This window comes from Scylla paramamosain, chromosome 18 (assembly GCF_035594125.1).
Source record: "Scylla paramamosain isolate STU-SP2022 chromosome 18, ASM3559412v1, whole genome shotgun sequence".
Lineage (NCBI taxonomy): Eukaryota > Metazoa > Arthropoda > Malacostraca > Decapoda > Portunidae > Scylla > Scylla paramamosain.
The window spans coordinates 18,447,150-18,459,649 of NC_087168.1; the positions used below are offsets into that span (position 1 = coordinate 18,447,150).

At 41.0% G+C, this 12,500-nt stretch overlaps 1 protein-coding gene across 1 annotated transcript in view; it reads right to left on the bottom strand.

Annotated features, from left to right (window-relative positions):
• The window catches only part of LOC135109234 (furin-like protease 1, isoforms 1/1-X/2), a 49,403-nt gene extending 44,928 nt beyond the window's left edge, over positions 1-4,475 (bottom strand). Inside the window, exon 1 of the mRNA XM_064020464.1 lies at positions 4,350-4,475. The gene's annotated coding sequence lies outside the window, so the exon portion shown is untranslated. The remainder of the gene's footprint in view (positions 1-4,349) is intronic.
• Between the last annotated feature and the right edge of the window lie 8,025 nt (positions 4,476-12,500).

Sequence of the window (12,500 nt, forward strand, 5' to 3'; positions counted from 1 at the left end):
ATCAATATATCATTAGGATCATGAATAGACCCTTGGAAAACTCAATAACATCCACTGGAACCTGTTAAATGGAAGACAAAAGATGACGAAATGCTTAGGCTATAAAAGGAAGCTTGGGAGGGACGAGACGTGTTGAGTATCATAAAAAAAAAAAAAAAGAAGAAAAAAAAGTCAACGAGTTCACGCGTCACAACAGGGGAATCATATAGCGCCGAACGAGAGGTCAATATTCCCTCAAGACAATTTTGCAAAGGCCTCGGACATGAGAAGCCATGTTTTATGAGCATTTTTCCTCCTGGTGGCGCGGAAATCTTACCACAATATCACTGGAGTCACGGAAATAATATCACGAAAACCCTACACAAGAACATAAGAAAATAAAGGAAGCCGTCTGACCTACACCAATCTCAATAACTTCCACCAGAGTCTGTTAAATGTACGAGATATGACGACGAAATGTTTAGGAATAAGGATCAGAAAGTCACGAAGTCCTGTGTATCAAGACGCTAACTCAGGTGCAGGTGCTTGGGTTCCCTGGGGATTAGGAAGGCACGCTGGCACCCTCACCCTGGCACTCTCACCCTGACACCCTCACCCCGGCATCCTCAGGGACTTGGGAGTTCCCTGAAGGATTACTGACATCGCATTCCCAAGATCGAATAGTGTTAAAGTGCGGTGGCGTGGCGTGGCGTGGCGTGGCGTGGCGTGGCGTGGCCTTGCTCCTTCACCCTGGCAACCTGTATTTAAACATTCCATCCCCAGAAAGACCTTGTTGGATAGAAAATTCGTTTTTTTTCCTTTTTTTCAGAAACCCGTAAAGGTAAGCTTGTCATTATTTCCTGAAGACTGTGAGTGGAAGAGAAAAAGGTTTACTTGTATGTACTTTATAATAAGATTGAATGCGAATGACTGGAAGCCTAGAGGGATTAAAAAAAAAAAATGTACGACTTATTCAGAAACTCGGGGTAACTGTTCCACTATTCTTTATGAGTGGAATAGAAAAATATTTACTTAATAATACGACCTTGTGACTGAATGCGAATTACGGGAAGCCTAGATGGGCAAAAAAAATGTACGACTTATTCAGAAACTCAGGGTAACTGTTCCATTATTCCCTACAGAAGAGAAAAGAAGAGTGGAAAAGTGGAAGAGAAAAAAATTTACTTAATATTACGACCTTGTGAATGAATGCGAATTACGGGACACCATTTACTCCCTGAAGAATCTTATGGGATAGAAAATGGCAAGACTTATTAAGAAACTCAGGGGTAACTGTTCATTATTCCCTGTAGACTGTGGATGCAAATTACGGGAACCTGTCCATTCCCTGAAGAACCTACGGGGTATGAGATTCTTGGACTTACACAGGAAGTTGTGATCTTTTATTCCCTGTCGACTGAGAGGGGAGGATATAATGTTTACTTAATAATTTCACCTTATGATTAAATGGAAATTACGGGAAACCATTTTTAAGACTTCACGTAGGAAATTTGTTCTTACAGTAAAATCCCTCTTATCTGGCATTCGAGTATCCGGCAGCTTTAAGTATCCGGCACATTTTTCCCCGAGCCTTAAAATCAATAAAAAATCAATGTGTACTCATAAAATCGATTAAAATTCCCACGCGAGGCATACTTTGTCCCCTCGCCACCAGAGGGCACTGCTTCGCGCCATCCGCAGCCCACTGCACTGTGTTTACTCAGTGACTCAGTCCCGCGTGTGGACTGTTTATCGCCTGACGCCTTCATCATGCCTAAAGTTGTAGAAAAGAGGAAGCGTGTTGTGCTTACACTTAAGCAGCTGATCAGATCAGCTGCTGATTAAGATCAGCTGATCTTTGTTATGGTAAGATGCGTGAGTGTAGGGTGGTGATTGTGGACATAATTTCACTTCTATTCAAGTATCCGGCAATATTCAAGTATCCGGCATGTCGGCGGTCCCGTTGATGCCGGATAAGAGGGATTTTACTGAATTAAAAAATTCGTAGGGATTACTGTTCCATTATTCTGTGTACACTTTTGAGGGGAGTAGAAAATGTTTACTTAATATGACCTAAAGTTGCGTAGCAAAATTTGTTTATTCAAAAATTCGTGGGGAAAACTAACTTCCATTATTTCCTGTATATAGATTGTGAGTGGAGGAGAAAAGGTTTACTTAATAACATGACCTAAAGACTGAATGCGGGAAGAGTGGAAGAGGAAAGATTTACTTAACAACTTAACCTCAGACTGAAGGTGAATTGTGGGAAAAGTAGCGGATTATAATAACGGGCGTGTCTTTCATCATGTCGCCCTTACTAATCTTCCCTCTGATCTGTAATCATCCTTTGTCACTGGAGGTCACTGCAAGTCCTGGCGATGGCTGGCTCCCGAGGCACTACTGACGTGGCCACACAGCTCTGACCTAATTATCCATGATGCCTCAAAGTGTGTGCCTCAAGGGGAAGGATGTTTCTATAAGACGCTACCCAGATTAGAGAAGCGTTAAGGAGACGTCCAGAACGCTCGTGTCTGACGCAAGTTCAATGAGTGAGTTTCCAATGAACTGAAACAATGGAGAGTGTTTGTGATGACGGGCGAGAACATGGTAAAGGAGACGCCCACATAGCTCGTGTCTGACACATGGTTGGTGATAGTGAGTCTGCATAAAACTGAAGCATTGGAGAGCGTGTCACAGATTTAGTTTTGTGACGAAGACCTGGAGCATGAAGAGCGTGTCAGAGATTTAGTTTAGTGGTAGTGAGTCTGTAATGAGTTCTTGAAGCATGAAAAGAGTCACGGAGATTAAGTTTACGACGAAGAGCTGGAGCAAGAAGACAGTAAAGAATATCTCATTTACTCGTAGTTCAGGATAAAGGACAAGAACAAGACAACATCCATGAAGCAGATGTCTTATAAATTCCATTAATCTATCTTTGGGGAGTAATATGACACTTCTTAACCTCATTCTCTCTCTCTCTCTCTCTCTCTCTCTCTCTCTCTCTCTCTCTCTCTCTCTCTCTCTCTCTCTCAGATTCCCTTTATAATTACGAGGCTACATTATTTAACTGAATATTTACTGATTGACTAATATTTTGGGGACGTAAAAGCAAGACTAGGTAGCGAGTGGAACAGAAAACTACCGAAACTACCTATGGATTTTTTTATCAACACCAAAACCTACAAAAAAAAAAGATAAAATAAATAAAAAAAGAAATAAAAAAAATAAATAATAGGATCTCGACTTAGCGCTGGCTTGGTAAAGAGAAGCTAAAAAGGTGCAAGAAGTTAACCTTTCATTTCATATAAAACAACATAGAAAATAAACTTCTCCCCCGCTCCCCCCCCCCAAAAAAAAAATAAAATAAAATAAAATAAAATAAAATAAAACTCACCTCGCACTGGTATGGTAAAAGAGACACTGGTATGGTACTGGCTAATTAACCAAAGTCATTTACATACACACGGACACACGCACAAAAAAAGAAAAAAAAATACTGAATTAACAAAAGGCATTTACATAAACAACACTAAAATGAGGCCAGCAGGAGCAGTCATTTCGTTGGTTACCTAGTTCGCTGGCAAAAATGACACGAAATATTGAAGTGCACCAGATATAATTGATACTAACGCTCAAAAAGTTAGCTAAAAGAATATTTAATAGACCAATGGGGTGAACTTATGCTCAAAAAGTGACTGGAAGCAAATTAAACAGACCAGTGGAATCAATTTGTGCTAAGAAAAAAAATAAATAGATAAAAAAAATAAAGGTTTGGGCGGACTGGGAGATTTAACAAAGGACAGGAACCAAATTAGTGCTCAGAGAGTGACTGGAAGGAGACTTAGCAGAGCACGAGAACTGATGCTCAAAAGCTAACTAGAAGAGGACTTTAAACATCATAGGGTCAAAATCAACGCTCAAAAACTAATAACTGGAAGATTCAACACAACACCAAGATCAAGCAAAGAGAGAAAGATGAAAAAAATAAAAAACGAAAAACACCAAAAATTAAATCAAGGCTAAAAACACAAACTCGAAGCAAATTTAAGACAACACAGGAATAAACTATGCGCTCATTACAAAGTGGAAAAACAGGCAACAGAGACCAAATTAACACCTTAAAAGCAACTGGGAGCAAACTGAGCATAACATGAGAACCAAACTAACTCAAAAAAAAGTGAGAAAAATAACTGAAAACGACCTAAATACATCAATGAGTCAACTTACGCTCAAAAATTAACAAGACAGACACTTAAAACACCCTCGGGATTAATTTAACTCAAAAAAGTGACCAGAAGACCATACGAACCAAATAAGAGATAAAAAAATAAATGGAAGGACACTTAACATAGCACGGGGCATCCACTTACGTTGGGGTGGGTGATGAGGCGCTGGTGGTGTTCAGGGGAGGGATCGACAGACCTGCGCGCCAGCCTCCGATGACGCAACACGTAGACGTCATCAAACAACTGAAAGGCAAGAGAAGAGATGCAATTAATGACAAGTGCTGATAAAATTGAGGGAGGGAGGAGAGGAGAGAGAGAGAGAGAGAGAGAGAGAGAGAGAGAGAGAGAGAGAGAGAGAGAGAGAGAGAGAGAGAGAGAGAGAGAGAGAGAGCTATGCATCAAACAGAAACTAAAAAGAAGAGAACAATACCAAGTGAAGAAGAAAAAAAGAAAAAGAAAAACAAGTTCTCAAATGCATCAAAACAAGACAACAAAGAAAAAGGAGGAGAAGAAGAAGGAGAAAGAGAAGAAAGGATCAAACACTGTCATCCATCAGAATTAAAGAATCAGAATGAAAAAAAATAAAAAAATGGAAAGCCTCAAAGAAAGGAAGGAAGGAGGAAAAGCAATAATATCAGATGAACAAAGGAGAAAAAAAAATGGAAAAGGAAAAGTGAAAAAGAAAAAAAAATTTGACAGGACAAAATGGAGACAAAAACAAAATGCAATAAAACTGTCAACGGTGAAAGACAAAAGGCAGAGAGAGAGAGAGAGAGAGAGAGAGAGAGAGAGAGAGAGAGAGAGAGAGAGAGAGAGAGAGAGAGAGAGAGAGAGAGAGAGAGAGAGAGAGAGAGCAAATAATGGACGAGGGAAAAAGAGAGTGTATAAAAGCGAAGGTTCCAACACACATTCTCTCTCTCTCTCTCTCTCTCTCTCTCTCTCTCTCTCTCTCTCTCTCTCTCTCTCTCTCTCTCTCTCTCTCTGACTTATAAGCAATTCGCAAAACAAAACAACGTCCAACTCCACACGGGGAAACAAAGGATTCTCAGACAGGGAACAAAACTCTACGGTAATTACAAACCCTATTTAACTACCAACTTTTTTTTCCTTCTCTCTCTTTCTCTTTTTTTACTTTGGCTTTCATTATTGCTCGTCCTTTATCTTCTTTATTCTCTCCATGCACCTTCTATTCACACCTTTATTTCTTCTTTATTTCCTTTTATTTATTTTTTTGTTTTTTTGTGTGTGATTTTTTTTTTTTTTACTTTTTCGTCATTAGTTTGTTTTCCATTATTGTTCGTCTTTTATTTGTTGTATTCTTACCATGCTCTTCTATTCATATCTTTATTCTCCCTCCCCCCTCCTCTCTTTCATCTGTTGTTGAGTGTGTGTTGTTATATTTTCTGTCTCTCTCTCTCTCTCTCTCTCTCTCTCTCTCTCTCTCTCTCTCTCTCTCTCTCTCTCTCTCTCTCTCTCTCTCTCTCTCTCTCTCATTATCTTATATTTCACTGTTATTTTTGTGTTTTCTATTTATTTTTTTGCTTTTACGCCATTCTCTTTCCACTAATTTAAAACTGTACTCTCTCTTTTTCCTCGTTTATTCTTTGTTCTTCTATTCTTTTATTTATATTATAATTTCTTTCTTTACGTCTAAAAATTCTTATAATCTCTATATACCTATCATGTGTCTATTTTTCTTCCCCCTCTTCCTCCTCCTCCTCCTCTCTCTAATCCTAATCCATCCAAGTTTTTTTCTTTCTCTCCCTCTTTTCTTTTTTTTTTCCTCCCTGCATATATTCCTCCCTCGTTTTTGCTTCCTACTTTTTTTTTTGTTTCCTTTCTATGGTTTATTCGTACATCTTTTAATTCTTTCGTGTTTTTTTTCTTTATTTGTTAATCTCTTTTCGTTAATTCCTTCCTGTTCCTCGTTATTCGTATTTACATGTTTTCTTTTCTTTTCTTTTTCTATTTATTTATTTCTCCCTCCTATGGCTTAATGGTATGCCTTAATTCTTTCGTTTTCTTTTATTTTCTTGTCTTTGTTATTGTTCTTCCGTTATTTCCTTTATGTTTTTTTTTTTTTTTGTGTTCATGTGTTTAGTTATTTGCTAGTTTCATTTTTTGTATTACATTTTTTTTAATTCTGCTTTCTTTCTTTTTCTCCTCCTCTTCTTCCTCCTCCTTAAATAATAATATTACAGTATCACATTTGCTCTCTCTCTCTCTCTCTCTCTCTCTCTCTCTCTCTCTCTCTCTCTCTCTCTCTCTCTCTCTCTCTCTCTCTCTCTTGTTCACTCCTTCTACATACTTTTTTCCTTAGTATATTCTTAAACTTTATATATTTTTTTTCTTTTCCTCTCTTTTTGTACTTTTATATTTTCTCTTTCTCAATTTGCGTGTGTCTTGTCTTCTTTGTCTTCCAGGAATTATTCATGTTGTCTCGTTTCTTCCTTATGTTTTCGCCTTTCTTGTTCCTCCTTCAGCATTTCTGTTTCAAATCTGCTTTCCTGTCCTTGCTTTCATTCATGCACACACACACACACACACACACACACACACACACACACACACACACACACACACACACGGTTTTAATGAACACGCACGTCTCTCTCTCTCTCTCTCTCTCTCTCTCTCTCTCTAGGGTTTTCATGAACACATCTCTCTCTCTCTCTCTCTCTCTCTCTCTCTCTCTCTCTCTCTCTCTCTCTCTCTCTCTCTCTCTCTCTCTCTCTCGCAATAATGAAAAAAGAAAACGTTCATTCACGTCACATTAATCGCTCGACGAACCTCACTAAGTAACGAACGAAAGGACGAAAGGCAGAGTCGAGTAAAAAAATATCAAATGAAAAATAAAAGTAATAGCTTAAAAAAAAAAATTCACACACACACACACACACACACACACACACACACACACACACACACACAGGCAGACAAAAGCGAGCACATGTGACCTTTACGCAACAGAACACTCAGGTCACAGAAAACGGAGCCTTGATTATTCACTTTGATACGAAAGCGCAAAAAACGAAGGCGTGACGTCAGACAGTGGCAGCCAATCATCTCCCTTTGATGGATGGCGTCACGAGGGCGGGGCCAATCACGTCATGAGGAGTGATGACGTCATTACCGTGGGGCGACGGGGACGAATGAGGAAGTGAAAGAAAGGGATGAGACAGGGTGGGAGGGAGAGAGCGAGACAAGGAGAGGTGGACAGACTGGCATACAAACAGATAGATAGGTTTTAGTAAGTAGACAACCAGGTACGTGGGTAGGAAGGTAGATAGGTAGCAAGTTACTTAGTTAGAAAGATAGAAAGATAAACAGATAGATAAATAAATAGATAGATAGATAGAAAGATATAGATAAAGAAAAATAGATAGAAAAAAACAGATAGACAGGTAGGTAAATAGACTGACAGATAGATGGGTAGATATATGGACGTAGATAGATAGATAGATGGATAGATAGATATAGATATAAAGATAGATACAAATACATAAGCAAACAGACAATCAGATAGACAGGCAGACACAAACCCATACAAACAAAAAAACTGAGACAGACAAATAGACATGCAGTCAGATAGGTAGAGGAAGGGAAGAGAAGGAAGAAGTAAAAGAAGGAAGGAGGAAAAGAGGGAAGAAAAGAAAAAAATGAAAAATGAAGGAAGGAGAGACGCAACTGAAGCAGGATTTGAGAAAGAGTTGTTGATGTTGGGATGTAGCGGATGGCAGATATATTTAGAGCCAGAGTTCGAGGGAGAAAGCGAAGGGTTGTGCAGAATCGCGGAGGGTACTTTGTAAGGGAATAATGCTCTGGCTAATCTTGTAATGGAAGGTGATGCAAGAGGCGGCGGCGCGGGAAGTACTGAGTGATGTAGAAATTCACTTTTTTGTGTGTGCATTAGAAAGAATGGGGGTTTATGATTGTGTTCCCAAGATAATTAAGTTACTGGACGTGGAAATTGTGTTACGTGAGACCAGGAGGCTTCATGACCTGTGAGTGGAGGAGTGTTCAGGATGCTTAGTGTTGTGTTCCTCACTGCAGAAGAAAAACAAGAGCAAAAACAAGAACTAGAACTTTGTGTTGTGTTCTCACTGCAGAAGACGAAGAAGAAGAAGAAGACGAAGACGAATAAAAAGACGAAGACGAAGAAGACGAAGACGAAGAAAAAAATAGAAGCGCAAAAACAAGAACAACAACAACAACAACAACATAAACAAACATTAATATTCTTCTTTGCCATTATCTGAAGAAAAACTAATCACTTGTGAGGGCAGTTAAAGGCGAAGGAAGAATGCATGTGTGTGTGTGTGTGTGTGTGTGTGTGTGTGTGTGTGTGTGTGTGTGTGTGTGTGTGTGTGTGTGTGTGTGTGTGTGTGTGTGTGTGTGTGTGTGTGTGTGTGCTGGTAGTTGTACCATGGCCTTGCTGATGCTGACAGGTCGTTTCTTAGTAACTTAAGGGCACGTGGAGGCCAGGAGATGCTCGGGGCCCTCGTCTTTAGCGTGTCAGGGGGAACAGCAATGAACTGAGCCAGAAGACAGTAATAGGACAGAAGGATACTGATCGGGGCAACGTGCGGCAGTGACAGCGAGAAAAGAAAAAGACATGTTTCTTAGAAGGAGACATGATCCTAAGGGCCTTCCGTCTTACAAATTGAGAATAGATCTAGATGAAAGATATAATTAGTAATATGAGGCCACCCCACCATGACAGGAATAGCATCCGTGTGTTTCTAGGAGATAAAAACTCTTCCTGAAAATGTTACGGAAATAAAGGACAAGAGATAGTACAGCGAAAGTGTAGTAGAGGTAACAAAAGAACGTTCCTCGAGACGTTAGAGAAATAAAGCCCACCTACTTCATTCCTGTGTTCCCTGGCCAGCACAATCCACACCCTTGTCTCACCAATACAGAACATGACCTCGAGGGCGCAACGCGGATGTAGGCAGACGAGAGGGTGTGTATAGTTAGTTATTCTCCAGTTTACTTCACTGTTACTCGGCTTTCTTTACGTCAAAAAAGAAAAAAATTAGAAGAAAAAATCTAATAAGAAGAAAGAAAAGTTTTAGGAGCAGGAGGAGGAGGAGGAGGAGGAGGAGGAGGAGGAGGAGGAGGAGGAGGAGGAGGAGGAGGAGGAGAAGTGTAGATTAATTCAACAACACTCCCCACGGGAAAAGAAAACAAGTGTAAAAGATATTTTTAAAACTCTCTCTCTCTCTCTTTCAGCTTCAGTCATTTTTCAAGGTATAAAACATGTCCAAGACGGAAACACACACACACACACACACACACACACACACACACACACACACACACACACACACACACACACACACACACACACACACACACACAAAGCAGACAAACACAAAACAAATGTGTTGACAGAACGAAGACGTAAAAATAAGAAAAGAGAAAACGATAAACAACAACAGACTGACACAGAGAGAGAGAGAGAGAGAGAGAGAGAGAGAGAGAGAGAGAGAGAGAGAGAGAGAGAGAGAGAGAGAGAGAGAGAGAGAGAGAGAGAGAGAGAGAGAGAGAGAGAGAGAGAGGGTTGATTAGTCATGAATATATTAACATCTTCCGCTCTCTCTCTCTCTCTCTCTCTCTCTCTCTCTCTCTCTCTCTCTCTCTCTCTCTCTCTCTCTCTCTCTCTCTCTCTCTCTCTCTCTCTCTCTCTCTCCTTTGCCAATAAGATGCAAATTCTCATTTAAGTGCCGAAGAGATGTGCTTCTCCTCCCCTTACACCCAGTGATGTGTGAAGAGAAGGAGAAGGAGGAGGAGGAGGAGGAGGAGGAGGAGGAGGAGGAGGAGGAGGAGGAGGAGGAGGAGGAGGGCAAGAAAAGTGTCTAGTTAAGCGAATTTTAGTAATTTCCTCTCCGTGATCTCCTCCTCCTCTTCTTCTTTTTTTCTATTCCCCTCATCCTTCTCCTCTTTCCACCTTTTTCCTCATCTTTATCTTTTCCTTTTCCTTCTTGAATTCCTTCCTCTCTTCCTCCTCCTCCTCCTCCTTCACGTCCTCATGACTTTCTTGTCTGTAATATTTTTGTCTCCCGTCTCTCTTCCTCCTCCTCCTCCTCCTCCTCCTCCTCCTCCTCCTCCTCCTCCTCCTCCTCCTCCTTGTCCTTCCTTCTTCTCAGTATCTTCCTCTTCCTTTCCCTGCTTCTTTTCGTCATCGTCTTCTCTTCCAGTCTCACTCCTTCTGTATCCCACGTCTCTTCTTCTTCTTCTTCTTCTTCTTCTTCTCTTCCTCTTCCTCCAACATCTCCTTATCCTACACCCCCTCCTCTTCCTCCTCCTCAATGCTTTTCTGCCCCATCTCTCCTCATTCCCCTCCTCCTCCTCTTCAGCTCCTCCTCCTCCTCCTCCTCCTCCTCCTCCTCCTCCTCCTCCTCCATATGTCACCTTCCTCTCCACACAGTCTCTTTTCCTCCCTCGTTTCCCCGCTGATTGAAGAGGAAGGCAGGAGAAGAAGACAGGAGGAGGAAAAAACAATAGAGAGAGAGAGAGAGAGAGAGAGAGAGAGAGAGAGAGAGAGAGAGAGAGAGAGAGAGAGAGAGAGAGAGTTATTTTCCTCGTCTCCCACCTCACTTTAATTAGTCCATAGAATTTAAAAAGACATTTCAGACACGTCCTCTCTCTCTCTCTCTCTCTCTCTCTCTCTCTCTCTCTCTCTCTCTCTCTCTCTCTCTCTCTCTCTCTCTCTCACCTCCAATTAACCTTCTAAACAAGCAATTATTCTTCGACAGTGCAAGGTTGGTATAGCATTAACTACCTTCCTCCCTCCTCCTCCTCCTCCTCCTCCTCCTCCTCCTCCTCGGATCAAACTCGTTTCCATCCCAATAACAAGACAAGGTGTGGTCTCATCTAATTACTAAGAGGAGGAGGAGGAGGAGGAGGAGGAGGAGGAGGAGGAGGAGGAGGAGGAGGAGGAGGAGGAGGAGGAGGAGGAGGAGGAGATTAAGGTTGTGGTGGTAGAGAGGAACGACGGATAGAGAGAGAGAGAGAGAGAGAGAGAGAGAGAGAGAGAGAGAGAGAGAGAGAGAGAGAGAGAGAGAGAGAGAAATACCTGAAGGTGTCGGCTTACCTCACCAGTGTCCCATTCTCTCTCTCTCTCTCTCTCTCTCTCTCTCTCTCTCTCTCTCTCTCTCTCTCTCTCTCTCTCTCTCTCTCTCTCTCGCTGGCTCGTTCGTTGTAATGATCCTAATGAGAGAGAGAGAGAGAGAGAGAGAGAGAGAGAGAGAGAGAGAGAGAGAGAGAGAGAGAGAGAGAGAGAGAGAGAGAGAGAGAGAGAGAGAGAGAGAGAGAGAGATCTAAGAGCAGGAAGAGAGGACGGAATTAATAGCATTTCTCTTGCTTACATATCATTCCTCCTCCTCCTCCTCCTCCTCCTCCTCCTCCTCCTCCTCCTCCTCCTCCTCCTCCTCTTCCTCCTCCTCCTCCTCCTTTCATCCTTCTTTCTACCTTACTTCCTGCATTCCTGTTTTCGCTTTATCTCTCTGTCCTTCACTTTCACCTCTCTCTCTCTCTCTCTCTCTCTCTCTCTCTCTCTCTCTCTCTCTCTCTCTCTCTCTCTCTCTCTCTCTCTCTCTCTCTCTCTCTCTCTCTCTGACAAACCATTCCCTCTACTAATACTATTTTGATTTACTACTATGGGTACAAAAAACTGTCACACACACACACACACACACACACACACACACACACACACACACACACACACACACACACACGCCGGAAATTAAAGCCCCACCTGGTATAATTTTTTTTTCCTTCTTATCTTTTACGACCAGAGGGGAAAAAAAGAAGTAATCAGTTTAGACAATTGTATGTTTCTCCTTGTTACTTTGTACTTGTCTGTCTGTCTGTCTGTCTGTCTCTTTTATTATTATTATTATTATTATTATTATTATTATTATTATTATTAGTAGTAGTAGTAGTAGTAGTAGTAGTAGTAGTAGTAGTAGTAGTAGTAGTAGTAGTAAAAGGAATAGCGGCATTAGTAAAGTAGTATTAACAACAACAACAACAACAACAACAACAACAACAACAACAACAACAACAACAACAACAACAACAACAACAATCATAATACAGTTCACGGAAATGCAATGGGAATATTATATGTTTTAAATATCATTCATAATTAATTAAAAGCAATGACATCAACAACAACAACAACAACAACATCAACAGCAACAACAACAACAACAACATGGCTTCACATTAACACTAATTCTAATTAACTTCACCTCCCTCCCTCCCTCTCTCTCTCTCTCTCTC